The sequence below is a fragment of the Gopherus flavomarginatus genome (genome assembly GCF_025201925.1).
Source record: "Gopherus flavomarginatus isolate rGopFla2 chromosome 13 unlocalized genomic scaffold, rGopFla2.mat.asm SUPER_13_unloc_2, whole genome shotgun sequence".
Taxonomy (NCBI): domain Eukaryota; kingdom Metazoa; phylum Chordata; order Testudines; family Testudinidae; genus Gopherus; species Gopherus flavomarginatus.
The window spans coordinates 1,465,337-1,483,593 of NW_026114610.1; the positions used below are offsets into that span (position 1 = coordinate 1,465,337).

The 18,257-nt window shown below is 56.0% G+C and overlaps 3 non-coding genes across 3 annotated transcripts; all 3 read left to right on the forward strand.

Annotated features, from left to right (window-relative positions):
- The first annotated feature begins 815 nt into the window (after positions 1–815).
- On the forward strand, positions 816–897 carry TRNAS-UGA (transfer RNA serine (anticodon UGA)). Its single transcript has one exon. It is a non-coding gene; the product is annotated as a tRNA-Ser (tRNA).
- A 924-nt stretch (positions 898–1,821) lies between these two features.
- On the forward strand, positions 1,822–1,894 carry TRNAF-GAA (transfer RNA phenylalanine (anticodon GAA)). Its single transcript has one exon. It is a non-coding gene; the product is annotated as a tRNA-Phe (tRNA).
- Positions 1,895–4,218: 2,324 nt separating this feature from the next.
- TRNAQ-UUG (transfer RNA glutamine (anticodon UUG)) lies at positions 4,219–4,290 on the forward strand. The gene has a single exon. It is a non-coding gene; the product is annotated as a tRNA-Gln (tRNA).
- Positions 4,291–18,257: the final 13,967 nt, after the last annotated feature.

Consider the following 18,257-nt stretch of genomic DNA (forward strand, 5'->3'; position numbering starts at 1 on the left):
ATTCCCAAGTGGCCCTGGATTGACAGGCCTGTGTGCTCTTGGCTCCCCCATGGTTTCCAGGAAGAACCCCTGGAGTGGCAGCCCCTTCTCGTGGTCACCCTCTCTTTGCCAGGGTCGAGCTGCAGACTCCTCCGCCCTCAGATCATAGCAAAGGAGCTTTCTAGAAAGTTGGAAGAAACTATGAAAGAGGGGAAGAGACATCATGGCTTGGCATGTCTCCCCCACAAATCAACAGCTGGAAACACACCTGGATGACAAAACTGATTCATAAATCAGAAGATAATAATAATAATACATTCAAACCAAAGTCCCCAAATGGCTAGTACTGGTTTTTCAGCTGAAGATTTTCAGTTTGGGGAATTTTGTTTTCCCAATCAGACCTTGCCAAGGGAAGCAGGGAGAAAATGTTTGAGTTGCCTCCTTCAGAACAGCTTAGCCTAGACACTCTAGCTGTGGGTCACTGTCATGGCCTTGCTGAGAACTGGGGTATTTTAATAATTTGGGGAGGTCTCAGGGTGTTTGGAGGAGATTATGAGGCTGTTACGTTTTGAGATAAAAGCTAAGACATACAGGACTAGAGAATTTTATTTTTAGAAATGTGAGATTTAGACATTTTGTTTAAAGCAAGGGGGTTTCTGAGCAGGCTTTTGTTTGCAGGGGAGATGCCCATGGCTAAGCAAAGAGAACAAACCCAAATCCCCCCTGTGCTTTGGGAGCCAGGTTTGCAGTGGGAATTCTGTAGTTCAGATGACTTCACACCTGGTCATTGTGATTCTTTACCAGTTTCTCTGGCATTGGGGCACCTTTACACTTCAGCTGTGATGGCTGAGTGGTTAAGGTGTTGGAGTTGAAATCCAATAGAGTTCCTCTGCGCAGGTTCAAATCCTGCTCACAGCGAGGCCTATGTTTTAGCCAGTATCTTATCTGAGCAATTCCCTGTGTACAACCCCCTGAGACACTCTCAAGTCTCTCCCCACCCCAAGTAAATCCTCTTCTGCTCCTTTCATAGAGATGCCTGGGACACCACCTCCCCCTGTGTCCCTGAGGTGTCAGGCAAACTCTCAGTGCCTGCAGCCTCTGCCACTCACCTAGTGCCCCATAGATCAGCCATAACCCTGGTTCTGCTCCTCTCTCTAGTGTGTGAAAAGAGCCAAGTCAGTGACTCCATGGGATTTGCCCCGGACCCCTCTAGGGCCGGCCCTGAAGGGAAGCACTGACTATCACAGTGACAATACAACTGACCAGCATTGCGGGGGAGGCTGAGGGAGATCCGCACTCATCAGGTCTCTTCTCTCCCCCAAGGTGAGCCAGACACTGCTCTCTCCTGACTCTCACTCTAGCAGCTGGACACTAAGGAGCCATTTCCCCACAGCAAGTGCATTGAGTGCCCCTGTGGTGCTGGGGGGGGCCTGGCGCTGCTGCTGGCTCTGGGGCTGGCAGGGGGGTTGATGTCTGCACAGACTCTCAGCTGCCAGGCCGGAGGGGACACTTGTGACCTTACCAGACTGTCTCATTGAAGACGGGGGGTTGAAAGACCTATACAGATGCTCTCCAGAGCACGGAGCAACATCCGCCCATGCAGCCAGGCAATGAGCATTTCTCACAGCCTGGAGCCAAGGGTGAGGTGGCAGCTACTGTTCCAGCTCCTGAGGGACAGGTCTTGTCAGCTAACAGACACTTCTTACTCACCACAGCTAAGGGCGCCGGGTTCCTCCAGTGGGGGTGTGAAGCAGCCATTCTTTTCCTGTCCTTTTTGTGTGCGACTGCTGACAAAAACATCCCAGATAGAGAAGCAACAGGCCAAAATACTGTCATGCAACTGCCAAAATAGCTCAGTTGGGAGAGTGTTAGACTGAAGATCTAAAGGTCCCTGGTTCAATCCTGGGCTTTGGCAGTCCCTGTCATTATGCTTTGTGCAGAGATGGCTTGCCCTCTGGGAGCACAGCAGTGCCTCCACCCAAGGTGAGTTCCTGACCTTGGGATCTGCAGTAGGAAAACACAGAAGGGGCTTACTTGCCCCTAGTTGGCCCATCTGACCTTTAATGATGAGAGCTGTCTTTCCCAACATGGTGGGAAGAAAGTGAGGCAGGGCAGCCTCAGGAATGGTGCCAGAGGGCTGCTAAGCAGGGGTTGGGGATGAAAACTCTTCTGTGCAGCTGAGCAAGAGCAGTACCAAGGAAGGGGCATCTGTAAAAGTGACCCCACACACCTCTCCTCCTCTGGGCAGCTGGTGCTGACAGCTCCAAGGGAAGGCTTAAAAGCCACAGAACAACTGAGGGCAGGACCATATCTAGGTGTGGCCTTCAGACAGGCACAAAAACACCCAGCCAGGCTGCTCCCTGCCATGCCAAACACCCACTGAAGGTCACCAGCATGCAGAGCGGCTGCTGATGCTCTGTAGCCAACATCAGAAGATAGTAGGAAAGCAGGGCCAGGGCCAGCCCCCATGGTGGGGCCTCTGTCTGGTCCCACTCAAGGTATTCACTTTTGCTGTGGGCCAGGAGATTTTACCCCAAGAGGCTTTTCCCAAGCTGGCAAGAAGCAGAGAAACACCCAGGCTCCCAAGACGCTATGTAGCAAGTACCCTCCAGCACAGGGACAGGTGCACACGCTAGCCCAGGCTGCCGCCCACTTTCTTTGGTGAGTCAGGAAGGGCAAAGGCTAGACTGGAAGCACCTGGGGCTCCTGCCGCAGCCTTTGTGACACCCAACCCCCAACTCCTTCCCAGGCTCTAGCTGAAGCCAGAGCATTGGCCTGAGCAGCCAAGAAGAGGTTCCAGCCCTGAAGGGAGCAGGACGTTCAGCACAATAGTAAAACTGCAGAAACACAACCACCTAGAGACTCAAACCCTCAATCTTCTGATCCACACTCAGACACCTTATCCGTTAGGCCACATGGTAACATAAGAAAAGACCCTCCAAGCACTTCTTTGGAAAAAGCAGACACTGTGTTTCTCAGGTCATCTACTGAGGGGGGCTGAGACTCTCTGGGCACAAGAAGTCGAGTTCCCAGCAACACGTGAGACTTAATTCTATGGAGCCAGGTGCAGGGCTTTGGAAGGGAGGCTCAGGCATGGGGGATTGGGGTGCAGCGGACGGACCGGCTGTCTAGGTGTGGAGATTTAGTCACACTGAGGCACAGAAGGGAGGAGGACGAGTAATCCTGCTGACAGTCAGCGGCTGTGCAGAAAAAGAGGAGGGGTTCTGGGGACATTTTTTGCCTCTCTTTTGCCTATCCTGCTTCGCTCTTGTGGTGAACTGGTGAAGATGATCTCAACTAGCTCAGTTAGTAAGCAGCATCCAGCTCTTACTCTGAGGATCCAGGGTTCAAGCCCCTGTCTGGGCACACAGTTTTAAGTTGCCATGTATGCCAGGAGCCAAATGATTCCTGGTACTTCTCCACTCAGCCACATGCAGATTCCCAGAATACATGGCCATTTCCTGGAAAGGTTCCTTTCCTCAGGAATCAGGAGAGAGGCAACATCCACATTACCAGAGGACCTCCTACAGGCATACTGCTGAAGGCAGCCTGACTGCCACCCTCACAGTGACTGGCAGGCCGTTCCCTGCAGCTTGCCGTCCCAGGCATGCACTTGCTGCGCTGGTGCCTGGAGCTGTCCCTGTCCCTGACCCAGGGTAGAGGACATTGGAAGCTGAACATCCAGAGCTTGCAAGATAAAGGAGCAGGGGGGTGAGGCCTGGCGGTGTTGGCAGAACAGGAAAGCATCAGAGGGTTCTATGGCAACCAGAGGGATTGACGGAAGTCGGTGAGGGAGGAGTTGGCGGCTTTGTTCCAGCGGTCAGGCAAACACCGCAATATCAAAGAAACCAATGGTGCCAAGTCCTGCAGTGTTGCCTGTGGGATTTCCACAAGAGCATCCAGGCTGGGGAGCCAGTCATCCTGTGACTGTACAACCGGATCAAGTGACAGCTGCCCGAGTTCCATGAGATGAGGCTGCAGCTGGCCGATATGAGCGGGAGCACCGAGTGAAGGGAGGGGCGTCCTCCCCTGACATTTTTGCAGCCTGCAGGGAATGGAGACCAAGCAGGGGGATGTGGGGACTCAGGGCAGGACCCGCGGATCCCATAGTGCAGGACAACAGTCGCTGGAGGAGGAGAGAGAGTCCTGCGAGAGGAAGCCGCTGGTGGGAAGCAATAAGTGCAGAGTGCAAACCAGTCAGCCGAGAGACACAGGGGTCTAGAAAACAAAATGGGAGCAGGTTCCATGGTGTAATGGGCAGCACTCAGGACTTTGAATCCTGAAATCTGAGTTCAAATCTCAGTGGGACCTCCTGCAGATATTGTAGTTTGCTGCAAAGCCTTGGAGCTCAATGTGTATAGTTATCTTCTACCTGGGTAAACTTCAGCAAGGTTTTTTTCTCCTCCTCATGGGTCACTAATGCCCACTGGAGATAGGTCTTTGGTCCAGCTGGCCGCTATAGGGTGGGGTCCTAGAACTTAACAGTCTGGCTAGAGATTCCTGCGGGTTGACCTGATGGTTGGGTTTCTTGCTGCTTCATCTGATGTCCACAACTTTGGTCCCTGTAGCTGCAGCTCTTCCTCTTGCCCACATGGCATTTCAAGGAAGGAGTGCCAGGGCCAGGCTTCCCAGGCTGGAGCCCAGCACACCTCTCCTCCTCTGGGCACCTAGAGCAGAGGTGGTTGGCACTGACAGCTCCAAGGGCAGGCTTAAAAGCCACACAACAACCGAGGACAGGGGAAGAGGAGGGCAGGACCATGCCTATGTGTGGCCTTCAGACAGGCACAAAAACACTCAGCCAGCCTGCTCCCTGCCGTGCCAAACACCCACTGAAGGCCACCCACAGACCAGCATGTGAGGCAGCTGCTGATGCTCTGTGGCCGTTATCGAAGATGGTAGGAAAGCAGGGCCAGCCCCCCTGGTGGGGCCTCTTACCATTCCCACTCAAGGTGCTCACTTTTGCAGTGGGGCAGGAGATTTTACCCCAAGAGGCTTTTCTCCAGCTGGCGAGAAGCAGAGAAACACCCAGGCTCCATGTAGCAAACCACCTCAAGCACAGGGGCTGGCGCACATTTGGAAGAGGGAAACTGCTCCACATGCTAGCCCGGGCAGCCGCCCATTTTCTTTGGCAAGTCAGGAAGGGCAAAGGCTAGACTGGAAGCACCTGGGACTCCTGCCCCAGCCTTTGTGATGTCCATTCCCCCCAACTCCTTCCCAGGGCTCTAGCTGCAGTCAGAGCATTGGCCTGAGCAGCCAAGAACAGGTTTCAGCCCTGAAGGGAGCAGGACTTTTAGCCCAAAGGTAAAGCTGCACAAGCACAACCACGAAGGGACTCAAACTGTCAATCCCCTGATGCGAAATCAGATGCCTTATCCATTAGGTCACGGGGTCACATAAAAAAAGGCCCTCCAGGCACTTCTTTGGAAAAGGCAAACACTGATGCATCCAACGAAGTGGGGATTCACCCACGAAAGCTCATGCTCCAATATGACTGTTAGTCTATAAAGTGCCACACAACTCTTTGCTGCTTTTGCAGACGTTGTGTTTCTGAGGTCAGCTACTGAGGGGGGCCGAGACTCTCTGAGCACAAGAAGTCGAATTCCCAGTGAGATGTGAGACTTAATTCTCTGGAGCCGGGTGCAGGGCTTTGGCAGGGAGGCTCAGGCATGGGGGACTGTGGTGCAGCAGATGCACCAGCTGTCTAGGTGCGGAGATTTAATCTTACTGAGGAGGAGGAGGAGGAGGAATCCTGCTGATAGGCAGTGTCCAGGACCAGTGCAACCACTAGGCGAACCAGTTGGCTGCCTAGGGTGCCAAGTGGTTGGGGGAACCAAAAGCCACACTCAGATGAGGCAGTGGAGTGAAGGTGAGCTGGGGAGGGGTTTGGGGGCGTGCGGGGAGAGGGCTTCCCGCAGCAAGTAACAAGGGCGGGGGCGTGCAGAGGAACCGCTTCCTGTCCCAGCTCACCTCTGCTCCGTCTTCTCCCTGGGGCACGCCGCCCCCGCTCTAATTCTCCTCCCCTCCTAGGCTTGTCGCACTAAACAGCTGATTGGCACCGCAAGCCTGGGAGGCAGGAGAAGTGGAGCAGTGCCAGCGTGCTCAGGGGAGAAGGCAGAGCAGTGGGGAGCTGGGGCTGGGAGATGCTGCAGGAGGGGCTGCCTGGCTCTTCCCAATGGTCCCTGCCCCTGCTCCGCCCCAGTCCCGCCCTCCTGCCCCTGCACTCACTGCATGGTAAGTGGAGTGACCCAGCCCCAGCCTGGTCCACTCCCCTGGTTCCCAGCCATGCCGCCAGCAAGTGCTGTGGGGTGGTTCCCCCCTCCCCGCAAACTTGGGAGCCAGGAGAGTTCTATGGCCCTGGGTCTCTCATCCCTCCATCCCCTCCCCTGCCCCCAATATCCCTCCTGGGCTCTGTGGGGCTGGGTCTCTCTCCCTGCCCCTGTGCTCCCCCCTGCACAGCATGTCCTGGGAGTGACTCAGTTTCGCTGGACCAACATTTCACCACTCCACACATGTCTCTTCTGTTCCCCACCTCCCTCCACCCCACCTCATTTTCCCTGCACTCCAGGCTGGGTCTCTGCCAACCCCCTCTCCTCTCCTCCTGACCCCAATATCTCCTGCCCCTATGGGTCTATGGGGCTGGGTCTCTCCCTCCCTTCATCCCCTCCCCCAATATCTCCCTTACCCTATGGGTCTATAAGGCTGGGTCTCTCCGTCCCTCATTCTCCCCTCATCCCCTCCCCCAATATCTCCCTGCCCCAGGCTGTGACGTGCTATGATGTGTGCTGGGCTGCGTCGTGCTGGGGCCAGGGCTGGATTTTTGCTGCCCCAAACGGCGGGGAAAAAAAAACAACCCACGATCGCAATCGGCGGCTGCTCCATTGCGCTACCTTATTCTTCGGTGGCAATTCGGTGGCAGCTCCACTGCGCTGCCTTTTTTTTCGGTGGCAATTCGGTGGCAGCTCCTTCCCTCCCAGAGGGACCGAGCGACCTGCTGCCGAATTGCTGCCAAAGAGCCTGACGTGCCGCCCCTTCCCCTTGGCCGCCCCAAGCACCTGCTTGCTGAGCTGGTGCCTGGAGCCAGACTGGCTGGGGCTGTGACGTGCGCTGGGGCTGTGACGTGCTGTGACCTGCTCACTCCCCAAGGGCAACTCAATCCCTTGAAACCAGCAGGACAGAAGGTGTCACGTGTCCGTGGGCGGGGTTATGCAGATGAGCAGTGTCTGGCGGCAGTAGGGAGAGCAGCGAGAAGAACCGAAGGAGCTGGGCAGAAAGAATTCTCTGTGTGTGGACAGAATCCGGTGTGGGGAGTTCGTGTGGGGAGTGCCTGCATCGAAGTCACTTCAAGCAGTGATTGCCACTGAGCTACGTACTGACAAAAGGTGTGTGAATGGGGTGTGGTGCCTGGCTTGGAGCAGCTTGTGGTGATAAGAAAAGAGGTGGGAGCAAGAGGTCCTGTCCTAGCAGGAGGCGTATACCCTCAGAGGGTGTTTTGTGGGTGCAAGTAGGTTTGGGGGTTTCTTGCAATGACAAGGGGGTGTCTGGTGGGTGCAGCTAGAACCCTTCTAACCCCACTAGTTTTCTCTATGTTGTGGGGTGGCAGATTCTGTGATGTCACAGTCCCTGGGGGAGGAGTTTGAATCATAACTCCAGAGTGGGAGAACAACTCCCCCCACTCCTGCTCAGTCTCCACTAGGGGGCTGGGCTGGGATCTTTAGGGAGGGAAGCACAGGGAAAAACAGTCTCCCCTATGGAACCCAGGAGTCGTGGATCCCAGTCCCCCTGCTCTAGACCCCCTCCACTTCCAGAGCCAAGGATAGAACCCAGGGGTCCTGGTGTCCAGCCCCTTCCCTGCTCTGACCACTAAACCCCACTGCCCTCCCAGGGTGGTACAGGGGTCACTGAGTCTGTGTCCCAGCTCTGCTAAGGGCCTTGACTGATTTTCCCAAAGTGCTTCCTTCTGAATCTAGCCGACGAAGTGGGAATTCACGCACGAAAGCTCATGCTCCAATACATCTGTTGGTCTATAAGGTGCCACAGGACTCTTTGCTGCTTTTACAGATCCAGCACATCTGCCCTCTCTGCCCGGTCACTGCCCACCCCCGTGTGTGGGCACCAGCACTGTGCCAAGTAGTGATGGACAATTGTCCAAGCTGGCCCAGGGGAGACATGTGTGTCCCTGCTGCCCTCTGCTGAGCCCTGCTCTGTGTGTGTGTGTGTGTCTGTGACACTGTATCAGTGTGTTGCTGTGCTAACCAGTAGGAAATGGCTTTGCAGGATTTTGTATTCTGCAGCAAGTGACTCTCTCTCTCTCTCTCACACTCTCACACACACACACACACACACACACACACACACACACACAAAGGGACTCACACAATCCCAAGAACACTCACACACAACACACCCAGAGGGACATGTTAGTCCAACCTCCAAAGAGAGAAACAATCACACTCCCAGCCACACTCACAATAACCCCCCCACACACATAACGTTCACAGTTGTACTCAGAGACACAACTGCACGCAGTTCACTCCCACTGCTCCAAATACAAGGACCTCCTGCCCCACACAGCATGTGCCACACTGCCACTGGACAGCTACCAATGAGAATGACCCCCTTGTGCTGGATCATCTGCTTGGCCCCCCATTCCCTCTCGGGGCATGCTGTGCGGCGTGGCTGGGGATTGTGCAATAGCAGGCTGGGGCCGGGTCACTCCACTTCCTGCAGGAAGTAGCCAGCCCCCTGTCCCTCACAGAGGCCTGGGGCCAGCCCCCCTCTGCTTCCTCTCATGCAGGCCTAGGGCCTCAGCCTGCTCTGCTCCCCTGGCTCCCAAGTTTGGGGGGAGGGGGGAACCGCCCCACAGCACTCGCCGGCAGCATGGCTGGGAGCCAGAGGAGTGGACCATGCAGTGAGTGCGGGGGGGGGGGCAGGGCTGGGGTGTAGCAGGGGCGGGGGCCATGGCAAAGAGCCAGGCAGCCCCCCCTGCAGCAGCTCCCCACCCCAGCTCACCTCCGCTCTGCCTTCTCCCGTGAGCATGCTGGCACCGCTTCACTTCTCCTGCCTCCCAGACTTGTGGTGCTAATCAGCTGTTTAGTGCGGCAAGCCTGGGAGAGGAGGAGAATTAGAGTGGGGGCAGCGTGCTCAGGGGAGAAGACGGAGCAGAGGTGAGCTGGGACAGGGAGCAGTTCCCCTGCATGCCCCCACCCCCTTTACTTGCTGTGGGGAGCCCTCTCCCTGCACCCCCCAGCTCCCTGCCCCAGCTCACCTCCAGTCCTATGCTGCCTCTTCCCCCAAGACCCCTCCTCCTGCTCACTGCTCTCGGCCCCCTCCCCACCCTCACTCACCCTTACGGTCATTACAAAGTGGCAAGGCAGAGCCCTCTCATTTTGAAAAGTCCTGGGGTGTTCGCCCCTGTTCAGGCACCCCTGAGGCCCTGCACTTCACACAGCTCTCCCTGATTTCAGCTGTTAGTGAGGGAGGCTCACTGCTAGCGCAGACTCAGCAGTTTCTTGGATGAGAGACACTGTCCCAAAGCAGGACTAATGCTCAGACCTGGTGATCAGTGATTTCAGATCTGTTGGTCTGCAGCAAGACTCTACAGTGAGTCTCAGTCAGCTCTGTTATTACACAGGGAAGAACAAAAGGGTGAAATGGTGCCTGGAAGCCTTAAGAAGAATCCACCCCACCAAGTACAATGCTTGTTGATACCAGCTCCTAACTCCACTGAGAATGTTTTGGGGTCACTCCTTGCCTTTATCAACCTAGGGGACTGAGAAACTAATAACTAACAGGTGCTCCAGCGGCACAGTTGGTTAGCGCACCGTACTTATAGGACAGTGCTGAGAGGAGCTATGCTGAGGTTGTGAGTTCAAACCTCCCCTGGAGCACTGGTTTTCATTAGCCAAATGGCTTTACCCCCTTGTTTGGCCCTATGGAATGTAGAATTCCAGCCCTGGGGAGGTTGAAGCAGTGTAGGAATCAAAAATGCCCCTTCACTTATTACCTCCTCTCCAGAGTGCAGGTCAGAATCTACAGTCCTTTCTCCCCCACCAGCCCCTGTGCCAAGATCCCTCAAGCAGAGCCTGGAGTCCTGCCCATCCTTGACCCCTGAACTTGGAGGGAGAGGAGCAAGGAGCCATTGTTAGAGGGCTTTGGCTTTCCCTGCCCACTTCCCTGGCTCTTGTCACACAGACAACAAGCAGCAAAAGACCAGAAGTCGGAAGCACAGACAAAGGGATCTTTACTGGGGTTAGTTTCCAAGCAAGCAGATTCCAAAGCCTTTCACACCAGTCAGGCTGATATCTATACACCGACAGAGTCTGTTCCCCAGTGTTCCCTTCCCAGCTCTGACACCAGAGAGCGTTTACCCCACATCCCTACAGACAATTCTTTCCTGGGTGCTGGCTGGTGAGTCTTGCCCACATGCTCAGGGTTTAGCTGATCACCATATTTGGGGTCAGGAAGGAATTTTCCTCCAGGGCAGATTGGCAGAGACTCTGGGGGGTTTTCACCTTTCTCTGCAGCGTAGGGCACGGATCACTTGCTGGAGGATTCTCTGCACCTTGAAGTCTTTAAACAACGAGTTGAGGACTTCAATAGCTCAGACATAGGTCAGGGGCTTGTTAGAGGAGTGGGTGGGTGAGAGTCTGTGGCCTGCGTTGTGCAGGAGGTAGGACTAGATGATCATAATGGTCCCTTCTGAGTCTATGAGCTCTGACACTGCAGAGTGTTTACCCCATGTTCCCCTTCCCAGCTCCAACACCGCAGAGCCTTGCCTGTGTCCCTGTTCCCCGTTCCCTATTCCCATCCTCCCGTTAGCAACGCCCACTGCCTGTTTGACCCCAGTTTATACAGTAATATTCTCAGCTAGACCTTAACCAATCATTTTACTGAAATGTAATTAACCAATTCTAACCTATTGCAACAGAATTCTCTAACCAATTACATCCCACTCCCCTAATTAACTTACACCCAGCAAAATTAATTCTGCAGCAGACAGAAACAATTAGAGAACCAGACAGACTGACAATAGAAAAGCAGGGGCCATAAAGATAAACACTACAGAAATGACGGTTTCACAACCACAACCGTGGAGAAGGGATTTCTTGCCAGATCAGATGCTCCCTTAAAATCATGTATCCGATGAAGTGGGTATTCACCCATGAAAGCTCATGCTCCAATATGTCTGTTAGTCTATAAGGTGCCACAGGACTCTTTGCTCCTTAAGATCTGTTTCTTTATCTGGTGGTGATGGGCACTATCGGGACAGGAGCGTCATCCTAACAGCCCAACCCCACCTTAGTTCAGTGTGACAGGTTTGGGAGGTGAGGATGTGACCATTCGCTTCCCAGCATATGGCTGCCCCTGCTGCTTAGCCAAAGGCCTTAGCCTACGAACAAGGGCTCAGGCTCTCCTAGGGAGAGAAGGCCCAGACACAGGCAGACTGGGATTTTGGTTCTTTGCTTTATACCCCTGTCACTGGCTAAGTGATAAAAATACACCTAAGTTCTTAAAGTCTAGGCCTGTATAGGCAGCCTGAATATCTCTATTCTAACAGCCATCGGTCCCTGTGGAAAAATGATCTATTCAGGGTTGTTCCTAGACATTTTGGTTCCCTACACAGCACCCCCGTCCCCCAGCCCGAGCTGGCAGAGCGAAACAGGCTGGGGCCAGGTCACTCCACTTCCTGCCGCCCGGTAATTGCAGGGCAGGCCTGACCCCACACTCACGGGGCAGTGGGAAGTGGTGTGATCCCGCCCCAGACTGCTGCACTCTGCCATCAGCCTTGGAACTTAGGGGGTGGGTGGAAATGCCCCCCAGCACTCACCAGTGGCATGGTTGGGAGCTGGTGGAGCAGAGCAGGCTGGGGCCAGGTCGTTCCACTTCCCTCCGCCCAGTGAGTGCAGGTTGCACCTGATCCCTCCTGCAGTCCACTGGGATGTAGCTCAGGGGAAGGGGTGGAGTGGGGGGGGGAATGGAGTGGAGCAGGGGTGGGAAGAGGTGGCATGGGGCAGAGCAGGGGTGGGGGCTTTGTGGAAGAGGTGGAGCAGGGGCAGCTTTTCTGGCTGGCTCAGACAGCCGGGGGATCGGGCTGGCTGCTGGAGCAGTACGGAGCTGCGTAGGGCACCAGGAAAAATGGGGCAATTTGGTGCCTCCACATCCCTTAACCGGGCAGTGTCCCTGAAGTATGTGCTGTCTTCATAGGTCCTTTCTCAGTCTTTCTCACCCTCTTGTCTTGAGTCTCCTGTGTCTCTGCTTTCAAACACAGACTAACTCTGGCTGTTCATGAGAGGGGAGGACCATGCCTATGTGTGGCCAGCAGACAGCGACAAAGACCCCCGGCCAGCCTGCTCCCTGCCATGCCAAACACCCACTGCCGGCCACCCTCAGACCAGCATGCGGGGCGGCTGCTGATGCTCTGTGGCCAACATCAGGAGATGGTAGGAAGGCAGGGCCAGCCCCCTGGTGTGGCCTCTGTCTGTTCCCACTCAAGGTGCTCACTTTTGCAGTGGGGCAGGAGATTTTACCCCAAGAGGCTTTTCCCCAGCTGGCGAGAAGCAGAGAAACACCCAGGATCCAAAGGTGCTATTTAACAAACCCCCTCAAGCACAGGGACAGGCGCACATTTGGAAGAGGGAAACTGCTCTACACACTAGCCCGGGCAGCCGCCCATTTTCTTTGGCAAGTCAGGAAGGGCAAAGGCTAGACTGGAAGCACCTGGGGCTCCTGCCTCAGCCTTTGTGACGCCCAACCCCCAACTCCTTCCTGGGGCTCTAGCTGAAGCCAGAGCAACCAAGAAGAGGTTCCAGCCCTGAAGGGAGCAGGACTTTCAGCACAATGGTAAAAGTGCGCAAGCACAACTACAAAGGGACTTGACCCCTCAGTCGCCTGATCTGAAGTCAGAGGCCTTATCCATTAGGCCATGTGGTCACATGAGAAAAGGCTCTCCAGGCATTTCTTTGGAAAAGACAGACACTGATGCACCCGACAAAGTGAGGATTCACCCACGAAAGCTCATGCTCCAGTACGTCTGTCAGTCTAAAAGGTGCCACACGATTCTTTGCTGATTTTGCAGACACTGTGTTTCTCAGGTCAGCTACTGAGGGGGGCCGAGACTCTCTGGGCACAGTTCCCAGTGAGATGTGAGACTTAATTCTCTGGAGCCGGGTGCAGGGCTTTGGCAGGGACGCTCAGGCATGCGGGATTGTGGTGCAGCGGACGGACCAGATGTCTAGGTGTGGAGATTTAATCTCACGGAAGAGGAGGAGGAGGAATCCTGCTGATAGGCAGTGGCCAGGGCCGGTGCAACCACTAGGCGAACTAGTCAGACGCCTATGGTGCCAAGTGGTTGGGGGAACCAAAAAGTGCACTCAGGGGAGGCAGTGGAGTGGAGGTGAGCTCGGGCAGGGGACTGGGGGGCGTGCAGGGAGAGGGCTGCCTGCAGCAAGTAACGGAGGGGTGTGTGTGCAGGGGAACCACTCCCTGCCCAGCTCACCTCTGCTCCATCTTCTACCCTGAGCACGCCACCCCCACTCTAATTCTCCTCCCCTCCCAGGCTTGCCGCACTAAACAGCTGATTGGCACAGCAAGCCTGGGAGTCGGGAGAAGTGGAGCAGCGCTGGAGTGCTCAGGGCAGAAGGTGGAGTGGAGGTGAGCTGGGGTGGGGAGCTGCTGCAGCAGGGGCTGCCCATCTTTTCCCCATGGCCCCGGCCCCTGCTCCGCCCCAGCCTCCCCCCCCCCCCGTACTCACTGTATGGTAAGTGGAGTGACCCAGCCCCAGCCTGGTCCACTCCTCTGGCTCCCAGCCACACTGACGGCGAGTGCTGTGGGGTGGTTTCCTCCCTCCCCTCAAGCTTAGGAGCCAGGAAAGCAGAGCAGGCTGGGGCCCCAGGCCTCCATGGGGGGAAGCAGAAGGGTGCTGGCCTCAGGCCACCATGGGACCAGGAGGGCTGGCTACTTCTTGTGGGAAGTGGAGTGACCCAGCCCCAGGCTGCTCTGCTCCCCTGGCTCCCAGGCTTGTGTTGGTGTTGGCTGGATTTGTGCGGGTGATTGTGTATATTAGCAATTGTGTGTGTGTGGCTGGATTCATGCATGTGTTTGTTTGCAATTGTGAGTATGTTAATACTCTGCTGCCCTCTGCCGGTGCGACAACTGTTCGTCCGTATGTTACAACCCCCATACTGTCGACCCCGATGGTGATTTCCCCATCTTACAATGGCTGGTTGGCCTGACCCTTCTCTCCTCTGCAGAGAGTGGCAGGGGCTGCAGCTCAGCCCCTGTGGGGCAGGAGTGCCAAGGTGTGGGGTGCTGGGCTCCAATGCAGCTGGAGAGCAGCTCAGGTGAGGCGGGGCAGGGTGTGTGGTGTCCGCTCTGTGCTGTCTGGTGCTGGGCCATTGCACAATCCCCAGCCACGCCACACAGCGTGCCCCGAGAGGGAGTGGGGGGCCAAGCAGATGATCCAGCATGAGGGGATCATTCTCATTCATAGCTGTCCAGCTGTGTGGGGCAGGAGGTCCTTGTATTTGGAGCAGTGGGAATGAACTGTGTACAGTTGTGTCTCTGAGCACAATTGTGAATATTATGGTGTGTGTGGGGGGGTGATTGTGAGTGAGGCTGGTAGTGTGATTGTTTCTCTGGGGGTTGGGCTAGCATGTCCCTCTGGGTGTGTTGTGTGTGAATGTTCTTGCGATTGTGTGAGTTCCTTTGTGTGTGTGTGTGTGTGTGTGTGTGTCACTTGCTGCAAAGTACAAAATCCTGCAAAGCCATTTCTTACTGGTTAGCCCAACAACACACTGATACAAACAGTGTCACAGACTCACACACACACAGAGCAGGGCTCAGCCCCTCCAGCAGAGAGCAGCAGGGACACATACGTCTCCCCTGGCCCAGCTTGGACAATTTCCCATCATGACTCGGCAGTGCTGATGCCCCCACACAGGGGTGGGCAGTGACCGGGCAGAGGGGGCAGATGTGCTGGATCTGTAAAAGCAGCAGAGAGTCCTGTGGCACCTTATAGACCAACAGACGTATTGGAGCATGAGCTTTTGTGGGTGAATCCCCACTTCGTCGGCTAGATTCAGAAGGAAGCACTTTGGGAAAATCAGTCAAGGCTCTTAGCAGAGCGGGGACACGGACCCAATGACCCCTGTACCACCCTGGGAGGGCAGTGGGGTTTAGTGGTCAGAGCAGGGAGGGGGCCGGGCACCAGGACCCCTGGGTTCTATCCTTGGCTCTGGAAGTGGAAAGGGTCTAGAGCAGGGGGACTGGGATCCAGGACTCCTGGGTTCCATAGAGGAGACTGTTTTTCCCTGTGCTTCCCTCCCTAAAGATCCCAGCCCAGCCCCCTAGTGCAGATTGAGCAGGAGTGGGGGGAGTTGTTCTCCCATTTTGGAGTTATGATTCATACCCTTCCCCCAGGGACTGTGACATCACAGATTCTGCCCCCCCAACACAGAGAAAACTAGTGGGGTTACGAGGGTTCTAGCTGCAGACACCCCTTGTCATTGCAAAAAGCCCCCAAACCTACTTGCACCTACAAAACACCCTCTCAGGGTATACACCTCCTGCTAGGACAGGACCTCCTGCTCCCACCCCTTTTCTTATCACCACAAACTGCTCCCAGCCAGGCACTACACCCCATTCACACACCTTTTGTCAGTACGTAGCTCAGTGGCAATCACTGCCCCGAAGTGACTCCGGTGCAGGCACTCCCCACACCAACTTCCAACACCGGATTCTGTCCACACACAGAGAATTCTCTCTGCCCGGCTCCTTCGGTTCCTCTCGCGGCTCTCCCTACTGCCGCCAGCCACTGCTCATCTGCATAACCCCACCCATGGACACGTGACACCTTCTGTCCTGCTGGTTTCAAGTGAGTGAGTTGCCCTTGGGGAGCGAGCAGGTCACAGCACGTCACAGCCCCAGCGCACGTCACAGCCCCAGCCAGGGCTGGCTCCAGGCACCAGCTCAGCAAGCAGGTGCTTGGGGCGGCCAAGGGGAAGGGGCGGCACATCGGGCTCTTTGGTAGCAATTCAGAGGCGGGTCCCTCTCGGAGGGAAGGACCTGCCACCGAGTTGCCACTGAAGAAAAAGGCAGCGCAGTGGAGCTGCCGCCGATTGCGATCGTGGGTTCTTTTTTTTTCCCTGCCACCTGGGGCGGTAAAAACCCGTTAGCCAGCCCTGATCCCAGCACACGTCACAGCCCCAACACACGTCATGGCACGTCACAGCCTGGGGCAGGGAGATATTGGGGGAGGGGATGGGGGAGAATGGGGGAGGAAGACCTGTAGGGGCAGGGGATATTGGGGTCAGGAGGAGAGGAGAGTGGGTTGGCAGAGACCCAGCCTAGGGTGCAGGGAAAATGGCGTGGAGTGGAGGGAGCTGGGGGACAGAAGAGACATGTGTGGAGTGGTGAAATGTTGGTCCAGTGAAACTGAGTCACTCCCAGGACATGCTGTGCAGGGGGGAGCACAGGGGCAGGGAGAGAGACCCAGCCCCACAGAGCCCAGGAGGGATATTGGGGGCAGGGGAGGGGATGGAGGGATGAGAGACCCAGAGCCATAGACCTCCCCTGGCTCCCAAGCTTTGGGGGGAGGGGGGAACTGCCCCACAGCACTCGCCAGTGGCGTGGCTGGGAATCAGGGGAGTGGACCAGGCTGGGGCTGGGTCACTTCACTTACCATGCAGTGAGTGCAGGGCGGGGGGATGGGTCTGGGGCGGAGCAGGGACGGGAGCCATGGGAAGAGCCATTCAGCCCCTCCTGCAGCAGCTCCCAACCCCAGCTCACCTCCAATCTGCCTTCTCCCCTGAGCACGTCAGCGCTGCTCCACTTCTCTCGCCTCCCAGGCTTGCGATGCCAATCAGCAGTTTAGTGCAGCAAGCCTAGGATGGGAGGAGAATTAGAGCGGGGGCGGCGTGCTCAGGGGAGAAGACGGAGCAGACATGAGCTGGGACAGAGAGCGGTTCCCCTGCACGCCCCTGCCCCCATTACTTGCTGCAGGCAGCCCTCCTCCCAGCCCCGGGCCCCAGCTCACCTCCACTCCACAGCCTCCCCTGAGTGCGCTTTTTGGTGCCCCCAACCACTTGGCACCATAGGCGGCCAACTAGTTCACCTAGCGGTTGCACAGGCCCTAGACACTGCCTGTCAGCAGGATTTCTCCTCCTCCTCAGTGAGACTAAATCTCTGCACCTAGACAGCCAGTCCATCTGCTGCACCACAATCCCTCATGCCTGAGACTCCCTGACAAAGCCCTGCACTTGGCTCCAGATTATTAAGTCTCACATCTCACTGGGAACTCCACTTCTTGTGCCCAGAGAGTCTCAGCCCCCCTCAGTAACTGACCTGAGAAACATAGTTTCTGCATAAGCAGCAAAGAGTCGTGTGGCACCTTATAGACTAACAGACGTACTGGAGCATGAGCTTTCGTGGGTGAATGCCCACTGTGTCGGATGTATCAGTGTCTGTCTTTTCCAAAGAAGTACCTAGAGGGCCTTTTCTTATGTGGCCTAATGGATAAGGCTTCTTACATCAGATCAAGCGATTGCAGGTTCAAGTCCCTTCATAGTTGTGCTGGTGCACTTTCACCTTCGTGCTGAAAGTCCTGCTCCCTTCAGGGCTGGAACCTCTTCTTAGCTGCTCAGGCCAATGCTCTGCCTTCAGCTAGAGCCCTAGGAAGGAGTTGGGGGATGGGTGTCACAAAGGCTGGGGCAGGAGCCCCTGTTGCTTCCAGTCTAGCCTTTGCCCTTCCTGACTTGCCAAAGAAAATGGGCGGCTGCCCGGGCTAGCATGTGGAGCAGTTTCCCTCTTCCAAATGTTCACCTGTCCCTGTGCTTGAGGGGGCTTGGTGAATAGCACCTTGGGAGCCTGGGTGTTTCTCTGCTTCTCACCAGCTGGGGAAAAGCCTCTTGGGGTAAAATCTCCTGCCTCACGGCAAAAGTGAGCACCTTGAGTGGAAACAGTAAGAGGCCCCACTGGGGGGGCTGGCCCTGCTTTCCTACCATCTTCGATAATGGCCACAGAGCATCAGCAGTTGCCCCGCATGCTGGTCTGCAGGTGGCCTTCAGGGATTTTTGGCATGGCAGGGAGCAGGCTGGCTGAGTGTTTTGGTGCCTGTCTGAAGGCCACACAGAGGCATGGTCCTGCTCTCCTCCTGCTCTGACCTTGGTTGTTGTGTGACTTTTAAGCCTTCCCTTGGAGCCGTCAGCACCAGCCGCCTCTGCTCTAGGTGCCCAGAGGAGGAGAGGTGTGCTGGGCTCCAGCCTGGGAAGCCTGGCCCTGGC